General features: G+C 35.9%; 1 protein-coding gene across 3 annotated transcripts in view; it reads right to left on the bottom strand.

Annotated features, from left to right (window-relative positions):
• The window catches only part of Bsg (immunoglobulin domain-containing protein Bsg), a 103,205-nt gene that overhangs the window by 73,312 nt on the left and 7,889 nt on the right, over positions 1–22,004 (bottom strand). The window contains exon 1 of one of the 3 annotated variants that reach the window (XM_089094240.1): positions 10,573–10,595. The exons of the other annotated variants lie outside the window; for them this stretch is intronic. The gene's annotated coding sequence lies outside the window, so the exon portion shown is untranslated. Of the gene's footprint in view, positions 1–10,572; positions 10,596–22,004 lie in introns of those variants that run through there. 3 annotated transcript variants of the gene reach the window in all.

Here is a 22,004-nt window from a genome sequence, read left to right as displayed (position 1 = left end):
ATTTTTCTGATCCTCTCTACAATGATCTGAATAAAACAAGTGATTTTTGGACGAAACTCTCCCCCACCATTAAATTTGACGGAAAGTATGAAGTGGCTCTTGTCGACTGTATTCTCAAAAATACCTATGACATCCTGAGAAAGGATCGTAAATATGAAATAAAAATTAGACCCTATGATTGTCCGCCACCATCAGGTGATCAAGAACAAATTCAAAAAATCAATTGGATGGATTATCCGTATATTGAATTACGCTATGAGGAACTCACCTGTATGAATGATTTATGTCGTACTATTAATAAAAGAATTTCCACTCATAAAAAAGTAGCTTTTCATTTCAACTATTCAAAAGAGGAGGGCAAGATATACATTAGTTCACCTATTGCCGGCGAAAACATTATTCTCAATGATAACGTAAGGGATGTTCTTAGCTTTAAGCTCAATATAATCAATGGTAAAAGTGCCGGAAACACTAATTTCATTTTTACTGACTACCCGCCTGCCTTCTCCACGCACACATGTATATTTCACAACGCCTCATTTGTGGAAACATCTCGAGTTGGGAATTCAAATGTTCCCCACCTACAAGTTCTTGAATGAAAAACCAACCGAGAAAATATTCACAACAACAATATATAAAATCATCAGGATCTTCCTGTAATCACTTCCTATTTGGAACTCAGTCAGTTAACACTAAGAACTGAACTAGGTGACCCCAGAGAAATTTCCAAGGGTTTGGGTGTGATTACATATCATTTTCGTCCAATCGTTCAACAGCAAGATGTATAATAGAAAAGGGGTATTCACTTGTCCTGATATTAACTGCTATGTTAATACTCTTGGCCCAAGACAATAAGGCAATGGAATGGACTATTACAAAGGTCGCTCGTCAGTTTCTGGCTACGGTCTTGGCAGCTGGTTTGCTAAGCTGCTTTACTCGTCAGTACCTTTGGCCAGAAAATATCTTGTACAGGCTGCAAAAGGTTTAGCTTCCTCTACACTATACGATTAGGGCTTTGGCAAGGATTTAAAAAAAATTGATACGAAAAATCTTAGGTCTAGTACGCAAACTCTTGGCAAAAGATTAAAACAAAATGGTAAAGGCTTAAAAAGGTCAAGAAACAATGTATCACTCATCAGTCTCTACTCAGGTCGGAAACGAAAGACATCATCCCTCTTGTCAAAGAAAAGAAGGAAAAAGCCGACACGTAGTGTAACCGGAAGTCCGAGGAAGAGAATTGTTAGATCGAAACTAGATTTCTTCTCTTAAGATGTCCTACATACCACATAACGATTCTCAGCCTTCAATCACCGCCTCATTGAATCTATTCAAGGCTAAAAATGTTGATGTGAGTGTCAAGCATAAATACTATGAACAATTTTATCCTCAAGAACCCCTCTCTGATAATATTCACTTTCAAATTTATTCCAATGAAGACTACCTTATGGACATGTCTTCAACATTTATAGATTTCCAAATTAAAGTCCGAAAATCCGATAATACAATGACAATTGGGGCGGAGGGAATATCCTATCAAAATTGTATATTACATAATCTATTTCGTCAAATTAGTGTCTACATCAATGGCACACTGGTGAGCACAAGCAACAATCTCTCAAATTATACAAGCTATATGCAATTCATGTTGAAGTCATACAAGGAATTGAGAGGCACCTCCAATGGATATGAATATATTACTAATACTGATAGTACAGATGCACTTAAAAATGCTACAACTAGTGAATTACATCTAGTTGGAAAAATATATCATGAAATATTTAATATACCCCAATGGCTGCCACCCAATGTTAAAGTGGATATAAAACTGACGCTTGCACCATCCAATTTCATATTGAGACAAGAACTTGCTACCAATCCCGATGTAAGTCTCTCCCTCACCTCGGCAATACTTCATGTACGCAAACAACAAGTCATGAGTTCTGTTGCTTTGGCAGTGGAAAAACTGAGAGATAATGGAAATAATATTAAACTACTTGTTCCTCATAAAATCACCAATCAACGTCATATTGCCATGGGGTCACGCACCTTCACCGATTCATCCTTTATCAATGGCGAAATCCCCTCGAAACTTGCATTAGCATTTATAAAAAGCGCCAGTGCAATAGGATCGTGGACTGAATGCCCACATAAATTTGAGATGTTTGGACTTTCATGTCTTGTGTGCAAAGTAAACCTTATCCCACTCTACAATCTATCCTTTGATAAATCCTATAGAACATTGTATGAGTTGACCATGCAAACCCTAGATCATGATTCGCAACTATTTGAAAATGGTATAACCGAAGACATTTTTGCTAAAACACATGGTGTCATTGAACTGGATTTGTCTGGCACACAGGATATGAGTATAGTCTGTACGGGGACTCTGTGTTTAGAGTGTACATTTGCCGACCCATTGGCTGAGAGTATTGCATTAATCTCACTAAATCAATATGAAACCTATTGGGAAATCACTCCCGAAGGCAGTGTTCTGCTAGACTTGGCGCCATGAACACCAGTCAAATAATCAATATATTTAATATGGACCCCTACATGTCCTAGTACGAATCCTTTTGTCTGCCCTCAGACTATCTTGGAAAAATTCAAAGCGCAAACAAGACCCTGATTTTTGTTATTGGCAGCCCGTCGACTATGTTGTCGGGTCATTGGGTGTGCATCTATCAAACAATGAAGACGATTGAATTTTTTGTTCCTCTTGACCTACACTATGCATTTTACACACCCCACATCAGCAACTATATTGTGAGCAGTGAGAAAACTATTATTCAAAATCGAAAGAGGGTGCAGGATCTAACGACTAAAACCTGCGGCTTCCATGCGATATTATATTTTGTGTTCCGATGTCGTGGCTATGCTTACAAGCAGTTTCTCCACATTTATGGTGACAATCTGCGTCTGAACGACTTTCTAGTGGAAAATGTCATCTCGGACCTATACAGTATTGATTTCAGTGCCCTAAGAGTAAAGTGCTTAAAAATTTTTGTGAATTTGTTTATTAATAAAATCTATATATGCAACAATGTTTTCAATTCTTCACTTTCGATTTCTTCATTTGTGTATAGACAAATATCATAAACCATTAATGCCGGTAAATTATTTGGATTCATTTCATATTGATATTGATTGACGGCAAAGTCATGGTTACATTTTCTGCAATACAATGTAACTTCACTCTTATCATATCTCCTTGTATAGCCAATGATACTATTTGGATTCATATTCTAAAAGTCAAGGGTTTCAATCTGTCTATTTGAAGCAATATCACATACAGTGTTTTCAAGTGGTGAATCAAATTCGGTAACTGCCAAATAAAAATCACTTGGTTTATAGTCATAGTAGGCAGTGTCGTCACAGTGATGACGTAGAAACCAAATTGTCTTGTCACCCCAACTGTTGAATCGTGGGCCAGATTCCTCTTACCAGAATAATTTAAATTCACGACTATACCAATTGCGTAGAAATAAACTGAAATCACGTTTAGGATTCTTTCCAATCATAGCGGGGTAAGTATTCTCCCACTCATCACAATTATCATGGTGACAATTGGAGCACAGGTGCCTTCTAGGGTGAGAGTCACATACCTATTCAAGACATAAATTATATCCTTTAATTTGTACTGCGTAGCCTCAATGTAATTTGCAAGGATTACATAATTTAAACTTTTCACTATAGTCATCAATAATTGTACAATTCTCACATTGAGTCCAACTGCCAAGAGTGTACATGCACAATGGACATGTATAGAACATTTTTGGTTTCCGATGTCAACTCTCTCACAGCTAAAACGAAACTGATCGTCTTCGCTCGATAAATTCAGTGACAGGAATGGGGAGAGGAGTAACTGTGACGTTACCTCTTTCGAAGGAGGAGCCATCTACATTGAATCCATTGGCAATGTTTTCAAAAGTGTATCCACAATATGATTCTGCTTTGTTCCAATTAAGATATCAATAAATTGGGTATATGCATTTGAATCACATTTTAAAAGTTTCATGCAATAATCTAACGGGGGGGAATCCCTTTTCATTATATTGTTAAGTGTTCCCTGAGAGAATATCCTGCGTTGAAAAGATAACTCGAGAAAATCATCATCCAAAATCAAATGTTCTTTCATAAACACTAGATTTCATCTAATTCTCTCTTTTTCGAATTTATTCATTTTTCAATCTTTTCACTCTGACTGCTGACTCTAGACTGACCCTGATTCGTCAGCCCTGACCAGAAAGGCATGTACAATTAGCGATAGAGTTTATTGTCTTCGATCGGTTTCACTAATGCACTAATGCACTTAAAGCACATTGAAGTCTATTCACATGTGCTATATCAACTTTTGCGGCGAAACATAATTGATCTTCCATTTTAAATTTGCTCAAGGATATCACATATCTTTCATATACTGCATCCCATTCCAGACAAAGTCGTGATCCTTTCGTAATTTCCACCGCAATGTTTAGTGCTCTTGTATTATTTCCATCAACTCCACTATCAACTTCTAATAGGGTAAACATTCCACTCATCGTCGTCACTAATATATATCCAAATAAGTAAATTCAAAACTGTTCTTCTCACTCTATTGAATTCTATTCACAGACTAATAAAACTATAGCAAAAATCCTTTCCTCAGATTCCCTCCGCCGCTAATATGTAAGCAAGCCCTCTGATTGGCTGAGAAGGGATATGTATCCGACTCGCTGATTGGCTGAGAAGGAAACACGGGATCTAACTGTTTCCTATTCCTGGAAACTCTTAACATTCGCCTCGAGCATGTACATGTCCAAAACAACAACAAGATCTTGAAGGAAGTGTCATTGACCCTGTCCCCATTAGACTCAATAATCCATTAAAGTGAGAAAGTTCCTGTTTTTCAAATTCTCACTGACAAAAACCATAAAACAGACATAAATTGATGTTGACATCCATGAAAAACATCAAATAAATTGACCAACACACATAACCGTCCAAGAAACAACCATCAATGTGAGAAAATTCCTGTTTTTTCAAGGGAGAAAAATAGTGTTTTTTCATTCTCACTGACAAAAACCATAAAACAGACAAAAATTACTGTTGACATCCATGAAAAACATCAAATAAATTGACCAACACACATAACCGTCCATGAAACATCCATAAATGCGACAAAATTCCTGTTTTTTCATTCTCACTGACAACAAACAGACATAAATTATGTAAAAAAAAGTTGTAGGTGGCAGCAAGGGTGAGGGATGGGACCTTTAGGATCATCTCTACTTACAGATACTGCAACTAATAACGCTTAGAGTATTAAGGTGAAACTTCTAGGAAGTGTTTAGGGGTCGTTCCAATTAAACGAAAAAACTGTATGCATGCAGGTTTTCAAAAAGGCATACAAGCAATATCGTAGGAAGCACCACTCTATAATAGCTAGAAATATCATTGAAGCATTTGAGGAAACAAATATGATTCAAAATTAAATGTTATACTGTAGTTTCAAAGAGTAAAAAGAGATTAGAGGAAAATCAGCCTGCCTCTTAAGCCCATTTATTTTCCAATCATACCTGGTCAATATTTTGAGGCAACTATTTTATTCAACTTAGTAGAACGGTCCAGCAACTATGTCTTTAGGGATATTGGGCATGTAAAACCCCCACAATTATGCCAAACTATGTATTCTTAAATAAAAAAAAATATAACTTTTTTTCATGAAAGTGAGTTTGTCAATAAAAAACAAACAGAAATTTATCTAAAAAAACTTTTCCACAAAACAAACTTTTCAAAGAAAAGAAGAGCTCCATTAAGCCAAAAATGGACAGAAATGAATTCAAGTAATCATCTAAGCGTAAAACTACCACAAATCAATATCAAAAAATAAATGAAACTCAAAATGAACAGAAATTAGAATAAATAGCCGAGTCAAACTCGAAATGAGCAAAAATTAACATTAGTAGGGCTGATAACCCCCATGCCTTCTCAAGACCAGAACATGATTTGCGCTTTACTGAAAACAAAATATGTTTAAATGTTTTCACTTTTTTTATCTAAATAAGTTAAAAACTTTTTTTACTCACTTTTTTTTACCCATTCTTTATTTTAAGGAATAAATATCAGTATAAGTAAATTAAACTGACAATTGACGGTCATTTCTTTATTCAATAAAGCCTAAGTCATGTTCTGGTCTTGAGAAGGCACGGGGGTTGTCAGTCCTAGTAATGTTAATTTTTGCTCGTTTTGAGTCGGCTATTTATTATAATTTCTGTTGGTTTTGAGTTTCATTTAATTAATGATAGTGATTTATGGTAGTTTTACTCTTGGAAAATTTCATAATTCTATTCCAGCCTATTTTTAGCTTACAAGAGCTCCTTACTTTTCTCTGACAACCTAATCTGTGTAAAGGTATTTAAATGATTACAAATATGTGGTACCGTCCTCCAGCCAGAGGGGGGCACCCCCCTCCCCCCCTTATGGGCACCCATGCTCACAACTCTTGCTCCCAGGCTCTGGGGAGTTGGGTTAACCCTGGAGTTGTGTTGTATGACCCTTGGTTTATTTTAAACGAAATGACTATTTCAAAAATTTGATTGGATTCATTTGTGGAAGAGGGCGGGAGGACTAGTTGCCCTCTGATTACTTTTGACTCTTAAAAGGAGAGCTTTAACTTTCAATTTTTGATCATTTAAGCCCCCTCCAAAGTCTATACAACAGCCCTTGCCCTTGCCCTGGGCTATGGGGGTTGTATTAACACTGAAGTTTTTGCTCTCTAATCTAATGATTATTTTGAACAAAATGGCTATCTCAAAATTATGAGATGCATTTGGAGAAAACAGGGCGTGTGTGTTTGGGAAGGGTGTCTACAAGCCCTCCAATCACCTTTGACTCTCAAAAAGAGCACTGGAAAATATAAATGTTTTTACTTTTGTAACTTTAAAAAAATCAAATAATATTAACATTTTGATTAATGAGTATCAGCATATGTATATTAAACTGACAATGCACATTCATTTGTGTTTTTTTCAGTAAAGTGCAAATTATGTCCTGCCCTTGAGAAGGCATAGGGGTTTTGAGCCCTACTCATGTTAATTTCTGCTCGTTTGGAATTTGACTCGATTATTTATTGTAATTTCTGTTTGTTTTGGGTTTCATTTATTTATTGATACTGATTTGTGGTAGTTTTACGCTTGCTAGATTATTTGATTTTATTTTTGCTCATTTTTGGTTTAATGAAGTTCTTTACTTTTCTTTGAAAAACTTATTTTGTGGAAACAGTATTTTTTAGTGAATTTCTGTTCGTTTCATATGAACACAGTCTTTTCAGGGAAAAAGAAAACAATAGTTTGATGAAAGAAACTTTAAAGAAACTTTATAGTTTAACCTGCTATTTGTATGCTGGAGAAAATCTTTCAGCAATTTTTGAACAACATACAGCCTTTTAAAAATCCGGACACAAATAGTAGGGTTCAATTTAGTTTCAAACCTCCTCTAGTTGACCTGAAATGGATAAATTGATACCATTTGCCAAAAAATTTGTTTACTTTCTTTGATAGCTTGGATACACTTACGCTATTTTGATTTGGTCAAACTTTAAGAGCAGAAGTAGCCCCGAAAGTTTGAACATGATACGTTCAATCGTTCTTGGGATATTGCTGAGATACCTTATTGGGAATTAGCATTAACACAGTGCATTTTGATTTAATCTTAAGGCAAAATTTAGTTTTTAAACATTATGGGCAAATGGGAAGGTAGGCGTGGGAGGACGATTAGCTGCCCTTGAATCACTTTCAACTATTAAAAAGGTCATTAGCCCTCTCTATTTTCAATAGAATGATCCCTTTTCAAAGTTTCTACGACAACTCCTTCTATATAAAGTGCCCTGGTCTATAAAAAAAAAAAAAAAAAAAAAAAAAAAAAAAAAAAAAAAAAAAAAAAATGTATCCATATCGATCTTTACTATAGAAATGCCAAGCCTTCCAATCACTTTCGACTATTACATAGGGTACTAGCCATTTCAATTTTCAATCAAATGAGCCCTTTTTGAGTTTCTACAACAACGCTTTCTATAAACACCTTATATGCCCCCAGGGCATAAATTACAACCCTTGCCCTGAGGGCTGTGAGGGTGGTTGTCATCCTCATAGATCTAATTTCCAGAACTTTCAACTACGTTGAGCAAAATTAATATCTCAAAATATTTATTGGATGTGTTTGGGGAAATGGTTCGGCGTGAGAAGGGTTTAGTTGCGCTCCAATCACTTCCTACTATTAAAAAGGGCACTAGCCCTTTCAATTTCCAATCGAACGAACCCTTTTTGGATTTTATACGGCAATATTTTCATTAAAAACCTAGTATGCCCTCAGGCCATAACTTACAACACTTATCCTGAGGTCTGTGAGGGGGTTATCATCCTGAAAGGCCTAATTTTCAGAACTTTCGTCCACGCTGAACAAATTGTCATACCCAAATTTTGATTGGATGTTTTTGGGGAAAAGGTGAGCGTGAGAGGAGGGTTTGTTGCCCTCCAATCACTTTCGACTATAAAAAGAGCACTGGCGCTTTCAATTTCCAACTGAATGAGGCCTTTCCAAAGTTTCTATGACAACACTTTCTATAAAAACCTTCTATGCCCCCAGGGAAAAAACTACCCTTGCCCTTAGGGCTGTGGGGGGAATGTCATCCTCAAAGACACAATTTCTGGACCTTTCAACTATGTTGAACAAAATGGCTATCTCAAAATTTTGATTGGATGTCTTTGAACCAGCCCCTTTTGAAGTTTCTACAACAAGCTATATATAAAAACCTTATATCCCCCCAGGGCATAAGTTACAACCTTTGCCCTGGAGGACCTGGGCGGTTTGTCATCCTCAAATACATAATTTCCAGAATTTTCAACCACGTTGAACAAAATGGCTATCTCTAAAATTCGATTGAATGTGTTTGGGGAAATGGTGGGCGTGAGAGGCGGATAAGTTGCTTTACATTCACTTTCGACTTTTAAAAAGGACACTAGACCTTTCAATTTCCAATCAAATGAGCCATTTTTGAAGTTTCTACAACAAAACTTTCTATAAAAACCTTCACTTTCACTATTGACAAGGATTGCTATTTTCTTACCATTCATTACTATGAAGAATTGGATTTTTTTTTTGGCTCCAACCAAATCAGATAGAAAAATATTTGTGAAAAACTGGTTACGGGTCACTCAGTCACAAATTAGAATTTATATTTTCCTTATTGAGGGTCAAAATCTATTGGGAGGCAGCCAATAATGGGGCAACACACATTTTTTCCATGGTTTTTTTTTTGCTATTCTGCTTTCTTTCCTTTGGTTTCCTTATAACTAGGGTACTTTACAATCCCATATTTCCAGGGGGAGGTGGCACCCTGCCGGTGCCCAATCTTTGGGCTGGCTGGTCTGTTGTCTCAAGTAAAAGATCATCAGGAAAACTTGGTTAACTTTCTTTTATAATATTTTCTGTTAGTGAAGCAGTTAATTTACATTACTTGTATATATAAAGGCTGATCAGCAGTTTAGTTTATAAAAAAAAAAATGTGCAAACAACAGCTTGAACTAAACTTGCCAAAAACACTTGAAGTAGGTTTAAAGGCCATTATGGTATTTGATTCCCCTTGACCATGATTTCCTACCTTTCTACTTGCCCAAGTTGCCAGTTTGTGTACATAAAATTCTTCTGAGTAAAATATGAGTTACCAAGCCATGAGAAGCATTAAATTTACAGTGCACAGACAAGGAACTGCCTATACAATTTGCCAGACTATACCAGTCTTTAATGGCTTGGCCTTGAGTACAAGAGGCTTGTTTTTAGTTCCTATCTCACTGTTAATGAATATTTCTTAATATTTCAAGGAACTTATTTTGAATATTAATTTTGTCATTGATGACTACAAAAGGATTTTGCCATGATCCATCTCATTTTAAGGCAAAGTAAAAAGCCTGGGCTAACTTCTAAATTTACAAAGTTGTTACACAAGAATTGTCAATTTTGTGTTTTTCCTTGGGTTCTTTCAGCTCAAAATTAGAAATGGTGTTTCACCCCTAATTGTCTCCTTAATGTGTGCTCTAAGAGAATTATAAAGTAATCTAGAAAAAAGCCCTTTTAAGAACTAATTACAGGCATTACTGATTATTGGGTTTGGGACAGATAGAGTCAACTCAGCTCCAAATGTGTACTTGGAGAAATCTGGGGGGAAAACACAAGAAGCATGTGATCACCTGTAATTAGCTGTTTTAAGACAAATTTTTTTTCCACAGTGTATTGCCTTTTTCTATGCTGTTTTAATGTTGTAGCTTATTTTGAAGCCTTTCTAAAAGGCAAAAGTATCTATAAAAATTTGATTTTTTTAGTAAGTTCATCAATAATCCCATTCTATAAGACAAAAGAAACAACAGTTTCTGTAATTAAAGATAAAAACGATAGCTTTTTGAACTTGCAAATAACAAAAATAATCATCAGTTGTGAAAATATCTCACATTTTGATATAAATACCATAATTGTTACCTTAAAACCACACACCAATTGCCTCAAAACACAACCATTGACAAACTAAAATTGACTAGCTACCTTAAACTGTTTATTTGATATTTTATTCACAAAACTTCAAATGGATCAGCCAATTATTTTCCATCAAGAAACATTGTTTTCCTATACTATGTTGTATAATGTCTTATTGGAGTTTTATTGGCTGTATAACTTTAAAATACTAACCAGTAGAGTTGTAGCTTTATCTTAATCAGCTACAGATAAGGAAATAAAATGGTTTTTACAAACCACTGACAAAATTGGATACAATTGCATATGTGTCAACAATATTGCCAAATTGGAGAGTTACCAATCTACCAAAAATTAAACATCCCAAACATTACAATTTTGCAACCATTTGCCTCTATTCCTCAGTTGAGTATTTTGCCCTTGCAAAAAAAAAAAAAAAAAAAAAAAAAAAAAAAAAAAAAACTACTATGTTATCTGAAAAAAACTTAGCTCTAGGTTAAATTGTTGCTTTTGGGACCCTAATTTCTTTAATACTTAATTAAACTCATATAGCCTAGCAAGCAAAAGCAAACTGAAAAAGAATTAAGTGTCCTTTAGTGATATAGCATCTAATATCTATTATAATAGGATAAAACAAAGGTTTAAAGTGGAGGCTATGGAGAAAGAAACATTTTAAGAAAACAATTCTTACTTCATAATATGCAGAACAATTGTAACTAAAACATTTTGACTGCAGCTGCACTATAGTTTACACCTGACCTCCTTGTTTTTCTGGTTCCTGTTTTGTCATAGTTGACTCAATATTGCTTCAATTTACAAGTAAAAACAAGAGAGATACATTGGCAGAATACATGAGGAATATCAAAGATCATTGATGACTTTAATGCTCCTGGTATAGATTGGTTTTCACACAGTACAACATTATCTGATTTGAGTTTCAGGCATAAACTAGTACAGACACTTGGTGATAGCTTTCTCCATCAGCGTGTTACTGAGTCCACAAGGTTTTGAACTGGAATGAATCCGTCTGCCTTAGATCTTATTATAACTAAGCACCCAGCTGACCTAGAGAATTTAGAATTTCTGCCTCCTCTAGGTAAAAGTGATCATGTGGTATTGTCCTTTTGTGTTAATGTGAGCATTCCATTAAATCCTAAGTCAAAATTGTTATATGATTATTCTAGAGATAGTTATGACGAATTTAGAGATTTTGAGTGTTATGTTGATATTGTTAGTGAGCTTCAGCGTAGTTCTGTAGATGTCGATATAGCTTTTGAGTTTATCCGTGAGGTAGCAGTAGAAGGATGTGAGAAGTTTATTCCAAGGTATACTTAGATAATTTCGGACACCACACTGCCTTTCCATGATGATAAAATAAAAGTCCAAAATAGGGATAAAATCCTTTTTAATAGACAGTGTATAATAAATTTCACAAAAAATACCAGATATTTCGGTCACATATACAGTGACCGTCATCAGTAGTCAAACTAAACTAAAACTAAACATCAGTAGAAGTTTAGTTTTACTACTGATGACGGTCACTGTATATGTGACCAAAATATCTGGTATTTTTTGTGAAATTTATTATACACTGTCTATTAAAAAGGATTTTATCCCCATTTTGGACTTTTATTTTATCCAAGGTATACTATTAGAGAGGGTATGAAAAAACATAATAATCTGGCAAAATTTGTCCTTGAAGCAATATCTGTGAAAAATAGACACTGGAGAGCTTATTTATTAGCTTGGGATGATGAATCTTGGCTTGCTTACAAGAGGGGGAGAAATAGGGCGACAATGATCCTGCGGTCACACACTGAGTCAGTAGAATTGTTGATAATTAGTTGCACTCAAAGTTGTCCAAAAAGGTATTGGAAGTATGTGAATAGGGGCAAAAAAGAGCAGTCGCCATCGTCCATGGTCTTCAACAACCCAGTCACTGGTGAAACTGTTGATGATGATAAAAGAAAAGCTATTATTAACAAAACCTTTTCATCTGTTTTTGTGAATCCTGCTACACATAAGATATCTAATTTACCACTGGCACCAGAAGCTTCTGTGTTACAGAATGAGTCACAATATGATGACTATGATGTAGCACCTGAGCTTGTCCAAAAAATTATCTGTGAACTTACTGTTGATAAAGCCCCTGATATAGATGGTGTCTCAAATGTCATTATGCAAGAACTGGCTTCTTCTTTAGCGGCTCCACTTGCATTTCTTTTTAATCTTTGTTTGGACTCTGGTAAGTGCCCTGCTGCATGAAAAAAGGCAGTCATAAAACCCCTTCATAAGGGTGGACCAAGGTCGGACTTTATGAATTATTGCCCTATCTTGAACACATCAATTTTTTCGAGAATTATTGAAAAAGTAATTGTTTTTACAATTGTTTCAAAATTATTTTGAAAAAAATAAATTGTGGAGCAACGCACATCACGGTTTTCGAAAAAATTGATCATGTAACATGCAGTTAACGGAAGTAATCAATGATTTTCAAAAGATGGCTGATTCAGGCCTAAAGTTTGATTGTATTTATATTGATTTTTGCAAGGCATTCGACAAGGTTTCAATATCTTTCCTGGTGGAAAAATGTCGAAAGTATGGGATTGGATGTAGAAGCATGACTTGGATTAAGGATTACCTAACTAGCTGGTGACAGAAAGTGAAGGTTGGTGAGGCACTATCTGAAGGGTGTTGAGATCTAAGTGGGGTTTCTCAGGGTAGCTGCCTGGGACCAGTTTTATTCTCTTTATTTATAAATGATTTACTGCAGGTAACCCAACACAGCACCATTAAAATGTTTGCAGATGATATAAAGCTATACAGAAGTGTCACCTCCCCGGTTGATGTGACACTTCTACAGGGAGATTTGAAAGTATATGTTCGTTAACCAGAAGAAATGAAATGTGATGCATTACTTTGTGAAAAATGTGGCATACTGGTACTTCCTTGGTGACATGTTGGTGTGCCCTGTTAACTCTATTAGGGATCTTGGTAATTATTTTTGATGATCAGCTGAGGTTTGACAAGCAAGCATCAGCTGTTTCATGTAAAGCAAACTAAGGTTTGCTTTGCGTCAAAAGAGCTTTCAGAAGGTTTAACCTGAGAAATTTTACCACATTGTATAAGACAATGGTGTACCCTGTTGTTGAATACTGCTTATCTGTGTGGTATCCGACAAGAAAATCTGATTCACTGCTGATGGAAAAGGTGCAAAGACAAGCATTCAAATTTGTCCCCTATCTGAAATACCTACCTTATGAGTGGAGATTGAGTAGCCTGAGCTTACGATCTCTGCAATTCAGAAGGGACCTTGTCAACGCTTTCCACATCACAAAGGGTATTGATCATGTGTCTTGGGAAGATTTCTTTGAGTTTGGTCATTATCCATCTATGTGGCAGAACTCTTTAAAATTGTACCAGCCAAGGGTATCAAGGAAAGTTGGAAAGAGTTCGTATCGGGCCATCGGGCCAAACGTATCGGGCCATGCGCGTGTCGCGGCTTGCGCCACGACACGCACATGGCCCGATAAGTGTATTCGGATTTGTTCTAGATCAGCTTTTTTTCCGGTTATTTCAAACATAACACCAATCGAAACAAACACGGCAAAAATGTGATCCTGATTAAATGAAACTTCGCACAAATCTCTGAAAACATATACGGAAAAATGCGGTCCAAACTTTTTGTTAATTCTTTAACCTTTTTCAAAATCCTCGTCATTTCGTCCATGACAAAATTAAAAAAATGTATTACGAAAGTGCTATAAATTGAAGCACGTGCTACAGTGCTACACATGATGAAATAGTGCTAAAATAGTTATTTCGTGCTAAAGTCAGAAAAAGTTTTGCCCCTAATCTAATTCTACTTTTACCCTGCTTGCTTACCTTTCGTTTATCCTGCTCCCCTTTCACGGAAAAACATCAATGTAAGTGATTCACCAAAATTCATCTGTTTTAAGCTGCAGTTTTATGCGGCATAATGTTTAAACAATTGTGTACTCCTTTTACTAACTTCTAGAATTTGGTATATTTATTTCAATCAATGCATTAGTATCAACCACAAGCCGAGGATATACAATATCTTTTGCCGACTATTGCAAAAAAATTTTTGGTATGATGTATTTGGTACAGTTGCAACAAAAAATATAAGGATAAGTTAATAAGTAAAGTCAGGCCTCAAAAAAAAAAACCTTGAGGACGTGGTTAACATAAAAGGCTTTGGAATCCCAAAAAGAAATATTACGGACAGATTTAAAACAAAAACAAAAAAGAAAGGCACTAGATGCATAAGGCACTAAGAGATTTAAGACTCTAAGGAGACTAGGATATTATCTAGATCGAGTAAATCAGTTGTTTGGCCAGATTCTTCGACTTCACAAGCCTCATAAATATCACTAATCAGCATATGCTTTGTAGGCTCAAACGTCGAGAAACAAGAGCCCCATGCTGACAATCACAGCCTGAACACAAGTATTGAGTTCAACAGGGGCAAGAGCATACGGTTTCGGAGCTTGCTCTTAATGACATTCATCATAGAAACGGACCGTTCCACTATCGCATTGCTAATTGGCAAACTCAACAGGGTGGATGCCCACTTGGCTAACTCACAAAAAGGAAATATTCCAACAGCATCAAGATAAGGTAGGACAGCTATCAAAAACTGAGAGGAGTCTTTGGGGATTGTTCCTCCACAGACAAATGACTAATTCACGTCCAACAGTTTCCTCCACTGATTCTCCAAGGCATTGAGATCAGTGATAGCAACAATTCTCAATGGCAAGTCTCCAAATCGGGGTCGAAACTGAGACAAGCAAATCACAGGGGAAAAGAATTTCAGCTTTAGGAGTGATTCCAGAGCAGGAGGCATTCGTTTAAGCACCGCTTCAGCCGCAGTTTTCAGGAACGCAAAACACCGTATTTTGATTTCGCTCTTCTGTGTGTCTGAAAGTTTAGATTTGGCCAGTTCAATCAGGAACTCGTGTCTGTAATCAACTTGATCTGGCGGCAAATAATTGATTTCGAAGTCCTTATTAACTATCAAGGACACTGCAGATGAGCGGAGTATCCTACGCAGGAGACTTAGTATCAACCCCTGCAGCTCTTAAAAAAGACAAAATTGGTCAGCGTGTGTGCGCTGAAACAGCAAGTTGACCCTTTGAACAGCTTTGGCTTCAAGAACACAATGCAAATTCTGTTTCGCTCATCTTGATACATAGCGTGTAGCACTCTGGCAGTATAGCAACGTTCTTTCACTTTGGCTAGACTGAAGTGTGTGATGAGCTCCAAGTACTGCTCATGTATGTGAAGCAAGGCATTGTACCGAGAGAGCCAACGAGTATTTGAGGGAGAAATAATACGTAAGGGTGAATTTCCATCGTTTATCAACTTAATTAAATGTTGATATATCTCCCTTCTAAGGGGGCTTACATTAAAACTTTATATGTTTCGGATATCATAAACTCAAGGTTCAAAGGGAGTTCACAGACCGCCTCTGAAGCATTATTGTAGACCAGCTACTTTTTGCTATCTTGGAAGGAGTTAGGTTAGGAAAACAAAATTTACAGTGATGAATCCAGGGCCAAAAACATAGTTCAAGTTCAAGTTCTTTTAATTTCGCATTAAATCACTACAAGACAAAATAACACTTGTATAATATGAATCAATGGAAAAGAAAATATTTACAGAGGGTGCCTACACACTGAGTTATACTCGAAAACAGGCACCCTAAAAAAAAATAATAGTAATAATAATAACAAATGATGAAAAGAAATAATAATACGTTAGATATACTCGGAAGAAAAATGAGACACCACACTGAACCCAAAGCCCACACCTCAAATCGATAAATTACCACATAATTAAAAATTTATCAACAATAGCACCGGCCTACATGACTTCAAATAAATAAATAATTATCTATAATTACTTATTAGACATAGTTTGAATTTAGCTTTAGAAACTGGAATAGAAAAACGCGAATCTGCATTACTTTCATAAATATTCCAGAATTTTATTTTTGAATTTTTAGGAGAAAATCGGGTTTTTTCAGATCGGATTCTAAGGCAAGGAATTTTTGCTTAACTTTGTTTTAAATAATAATTATTCTGGACAAAAGAAAGTAAAGAGAAGTTACTAGAATTTACAGCCAATAATAATAATTCTTTTATTTGTTATAATGTGAAAAAGACACAACGTACAGGAAGGACTAGATCAATTGGCAATATTCTTAAAAATGTATAAAGGCTCATTGTAGGGGATTTATCGGGGAGGGAAGATCGGGATTTCTAAGTCTTGGAATTTTGACAAAACAATATTATATCTTAATTTTGAGTTTCTTTTTCTCTGGTTTTAGTTTGAAAATGCAATTCCTGTTATTAGAGTAGAATTTTAAGCCATATCAAAGGCTTTTTGCTAAATTTAGGAAATGTATTTCCAGATCCTGGTAACTACCCAAATTTGGATTGAGCAAAGTTGTAAAGCTGAAAACACTTTTTTTGTACATTTTTTAAAAGCAGAAGATCTATTCTGCATGGTTTCACATTTATAAATCAAAGGTTTTTAAAGGTCATCAAAGGTCAGTGCCCTCTATTGGGGAAAGGTGTAGAGATGGGTTGGCTACTTCAAAATATCTTTCCAGGACATACTTTAGTTGTGTAAACCCATCCCAGAAAGCTGTATTTTTGTGACCTAACCCTTTCCCAAGATAGCAACAAATAGCTTGTCTAGAATTTTACCATATATAATTCAGACTATATATATTTGCATGGGCGCCCATATGGGGGAACAAGGGGGGGGAGCGCCTTCACCTTAGTACTCTTAGCATCATTAGTTGCAGTAACTGTAGTTGCAGTACTAAAAGTATACACATATTGCCTTCTGGATAGTTCAAAATCCCCCACAATGTACTCTGAAAGATCTAACTTATTAATACAAGCTGTTCTTGAGATATTGCTTTGTCACCTGTTTGAAAGTCCTCATGCTCATAGTTTGTTTTGATTTAGTTCAACGTCTGCCTAAATATGTCTTGTATTTAAATACTGAGGATGTTGTTATATTCTCTTTGGACTACTGCTCTGAGGGTTGTGGGGGAGGGGGGCGGTGGCATTCTCAAAGTAGTAATTTCTGGACCTTTAAACTATGCTGAACAAAATGACTACCTCAAAATTTTGATTGGATGTGTTTGGGGAAGTGATTGACGTGGGGGAGTGGGAGCTGGTTGCCCTCCATGAGCTATTTTTCAAGTTCCTATGACATTTCTTTCTATAAGAAGTACCCTGGTCTAAAAAACAAAACACTATATTGTACCCACATTGCTCTTTACTTAGGAAGCACTATTTTGCAGCCTATGATATTTTGTCTTGAGACTTTAATTATACAGCACTGGAAGCGCCAATTAGACCAGTTAAGCCCCCCCTATAAGTCAATCTATGGGTGCCCATGTATATTTGCATAATCTGGGGGGGGGGGGTAAAGTATAATAAACTTGCAGTAAAAAGTGTTGATTACAAGAGTCTAGAGATGGACATGTAGAGAAGGAAACATGTTAAGAAAACAGTTCATCATATGCAGAATAATTGTAGATAACACATATTGCATGTATCTCAGCTATACTTTATCTCTAACTCCTTCCCCTAATGTGCAAATATATAACCCAAATTAAATATTTCCAATGCATTCTGCCACCCATCAGTAACTTGTTTTTGTTTTGTCATAGTTGATTAAATTTACTGGTATAATGGATGAATTTCAGCCATGTATTTGCAAATTAAGGGGGAGGGCTTGGGGATAGCGCATAGCACGGCTACAATCAAGATATCAGCAACAATTATTTCTGTATATTAATTATCAAGCATGAATTGTTTTCTTAACATGTTTCCTTCTCTAGGTATATACCACTACAAATAGGGAAATCTGCATATTACAAAGTATAAATTGTTTTCTTAACATGATTTTTTCGCAACAGCCCCAATTCTAGACTAAGCCAAGGCCACAAAAAGGTTGGGCCAGATCTGTCAAATATATCAAAAAAAGGATAGATCTGCATAAAATTCAAGTCTTGACTTAATCTGAGCAGCAATAAAATTCCTTGGAAGACCCCTAACGCAGAGCCATCTCAGCCATGCAGAAATAAATTCCCAATGGCGAAGCGTTTCAGAATAGAAAGCGTTCCACGCGCTAAAGGAGGGCTCTTGTCTTTTTGGTGCAAAGCCACGGCTGAGCCACCGTGATCTTGGAATTTTTGGTTGATTCCAAACTATCAGTCAAAATAAGCCCACTTTAAAAAAAAAAGCCCAAAATTACCGCCCCACGGCACCCACGCCCACTCCAAAATTCAGCCCGCCCCTGGCGGCTAAAACAAGCCACGGGGCGGAAAACAAGCCCATCTGGCAACACAGCGCCCATTGCCCTATGTTCAGTGTTGCCAAATTTTGAAGAAAACACCCTTCGCCGATCACCCAATCTCTCAAATTGATTACAGTGTTGCCAAATTTTGTATCCTATAACCTTAAGAACTATTAAAAATACTCAGGACAAAGGTTTTAAGTTATGCCCTGGGGGCATATAAGGTTTTTATAGAAGGCGTTGTCATAGAAACTTCAAAACAAGCTCATTCGATTGAGAATTCAAAGGGCTAGTGCCCTTTTTAATAGTTGAAAGTGATTGGAGGGCAACTAGCCCCCCACGCCCATCATTCCCCCAAACACATCCAATCAAAATTTTGAGACAGCCATTTTGTTCAGCATAGGCTAGTTAATTTCAAGATAGAAAATATGTTTCTTAGGAGGACACTCCCCCACAACCCTCAGGGCAAGGGTCTTAAGTTATGCCCTGGGGGCATATAAGGTTTTTATAAGAAGGCGTTGTCGTAGAAACTTCAAAACAGGCTCATTCGATTGGAAATCCAAAGGGCTTGCTCCCTTCTTAATAGTCGAAAGTGATTGGAGGGGAACAAGCCCCTCCCACACACCCATCATTCCCCCAAACACATCCGAGAAAAGTTTTCAGATAGCCATTTGTTTAGCGTAGTTGATTTTCAAATAGAAAATATGTTTTCAAGGAGGACACTCCCCAACAACCCTCAGGGAAAGGGTTTTAAGTTATGCCCTGGGGGCATATAAGGTTTTTATAGAAGACGTTGTCCTAGAAACTTCAGAAAAGGGCTCATTCGATTTGAAATTCAAAGAGCTAGTGCCCTTTTTTAATAGTCGAAAGTGATTGGTAATATTTTTTGTTGTTGTTGTTGTTTGGACCAGGGTACTTCGTATCGAAGGAGTTGTCGTGGGAACTTCGAAAGGGGCTAATTCGATTGAAAATAGAAATGGCTGATGCCCTTTTTAATAGTCAATAGTGATTGGAGGGCAACTAATCCCCCTTCTACTCCCACACTCCCATTTGTTCATTATGTTTAAAAACTGTATGTTGCCTTAAGATTAAATCAAAATGCACTGTGTTAATGCAAATTCCCAATAAGGCATCTCAGCAGTATCCCAGGAACGACTGAGGGTATTATGATCAAATTTTCGAGGCTACTTCTGCTCTTAAAATTTAATCAAATCAAAATAGTGTAAGTGTATCCAAGCTATCAAAGAAAGTAAACAGATTTTTTTGCGAATGGTATCAAGTTTTCCATTTTAGGTCAACTAGAGGAGGTATGAAACTAAGTTAATTAACTGAGCTAAACTAAAAACGAGTAGATCTTGCCTTACGTTGTATTCCACATCCTGGTACTTTTTCACGGCCAGAAAATAGCTTTCGCTTTATTGAAAAATACAACTGAATGTGCTTTGCCAGTTTAACATACATTTCTGATTTTTAGCTTTCAAAACGCATATACCATTTGATTTATTAAAGTTATGAAAGTAAAAACATTAAGTTTGTTTGAATTGATTGTTTATTTATCTTCTGTTAGTTTCAATTTTCATTTATACTTCAGTAGCAAAATATTTTTTTTTTGTTTTATGATTGATTTTCTTATTCAATACCAGAATTACTAGCCTTAATATCTATTTATTCGTATATGTTTTTACTTGTGGCTCGTGTTTTTCCATGATTTTTTATTTAATTTCTGTTCGTTTTGGGTTTCATTTATTCTTTAATAGTAATTTCTGGTCGTTTTGCATTTGAATTTTAAAGGTATTTGAATCAGGTATTTGTACCTGCTGAGCTTAAGTTTAAAATTGCCTTTACTTTTCTTTGAAAAACTTATTTTTCGAAAAGTTTTTTTTTAAATTAGTTTTTGTTTGTTTCGTTTTGTGAAACAAACATTTCGTTTTGTGAATTAGTTTTTGTGAGTTTGGGTATTACCTCCTTCTCTCACTGTAAAAGTTTAAAACCTACTGCATCATTGGCACTTTACTGAAAACTAAATGTGTCTTGAACAGTCTTGGAAATTATAAACAAGATCAAATTGAATATTTGACATATAATGATATTAGCTTCTAAAAGATCCATCAGTTCAAGAATTTATTTCACTTGAATTTTATTTTTATTTTCAATGCTGTAAGAACTGGAAAAGAAAATATTTGTAATATAATTTGTTTTCAGTGAAGCGCCAATGACGCAGTAGGCTTTTCGTTTTTATTTACAGTTAAGGAAGGAGGCAGTGTCCAAACTCTTGTTTGTAGTGAAACTATATTCCTCTTGAACAACTTTAGAAAGAACTAATAAATTAAACTGAATATTTGATGTATAATGATATTAATTGCTGAAGGCTCATCAGTTCAAAATTTTACTATAATTTTAATGTTAATTTTCAATATTAAGCACAAAAGACAGTATTTGTAACAAAATTTGTTTTCAGTAAAGCACCAACGACGCAGTAGGTTTTAGACTTTTACAGTAAGAGAAGGAGGCCATACCCAAACTCTTGTTAGTAGTTATTTTTGTCCATTTCAAGCTTAATTTGCATATTCAATTTAAGTTTCACTCGTTTTAAGATTTATTTATTCTTCATATTCTTCTTATTCTTCATTATTCTTCTTCATTTATACTTCAATAGCAGAATATTTTTTTTCGTTTTAAGCTTGATTTTCATATTCAATCTAAGCATTACTACTTCTACTACTAACAACTCACCACAGCACCAAGCCGCCTGAGGCCAACACAGCTACGCACATTCGTCCTCCATTCCAATCTATTCAAGACCTCCCTTTTTACGCCCGCCCAGGAAGTTCCCATTTCCTTTAAATCTTTCTTTATGACGTCCTCCCACCCCAGATGAGGACAACCTGCTTTCCGTTTAGCCCTAGACGGTTGGCTGAAAAGGACAATCTTTGGCAATCTGTCATCCTTCGTCCACACAGCGTGCCCTAGCCACCTCAACCTTTCTTTCATTATAGCCCTAGAGAGCGGTATTGAACCACATTTTTGGTATAGCCTATTGTTTGAAATATGGTCAGTCAGCCATGTACCCAGAACAATCCTTAAGCAATTTCTCTGGAAAACATTTAGCAGATCTTCATCCGCTTTTCGGAGCGCTCATGCTTCAGAGCCACATTTGACCA

Source organism: Artemia sp. Qi Xiang Cuo, chromosome 9, assembly GCF_049724085.1.
Source record: "Artemia sp. Qi Xiang Cuo chromosome 9, ASM4972408v1, whole genome shotgun sequence".
Taxonomy (NCBI): Eukaryota; Metazoa; Arthropoda; class Branchiopoda; order Anostraca; family Artemiidae; genus Artemia; species Artemia sp. Qi Xiang Cuo.
This window is presented reverse-complemented; position numbering and strand designations above follow the sequence as displayed.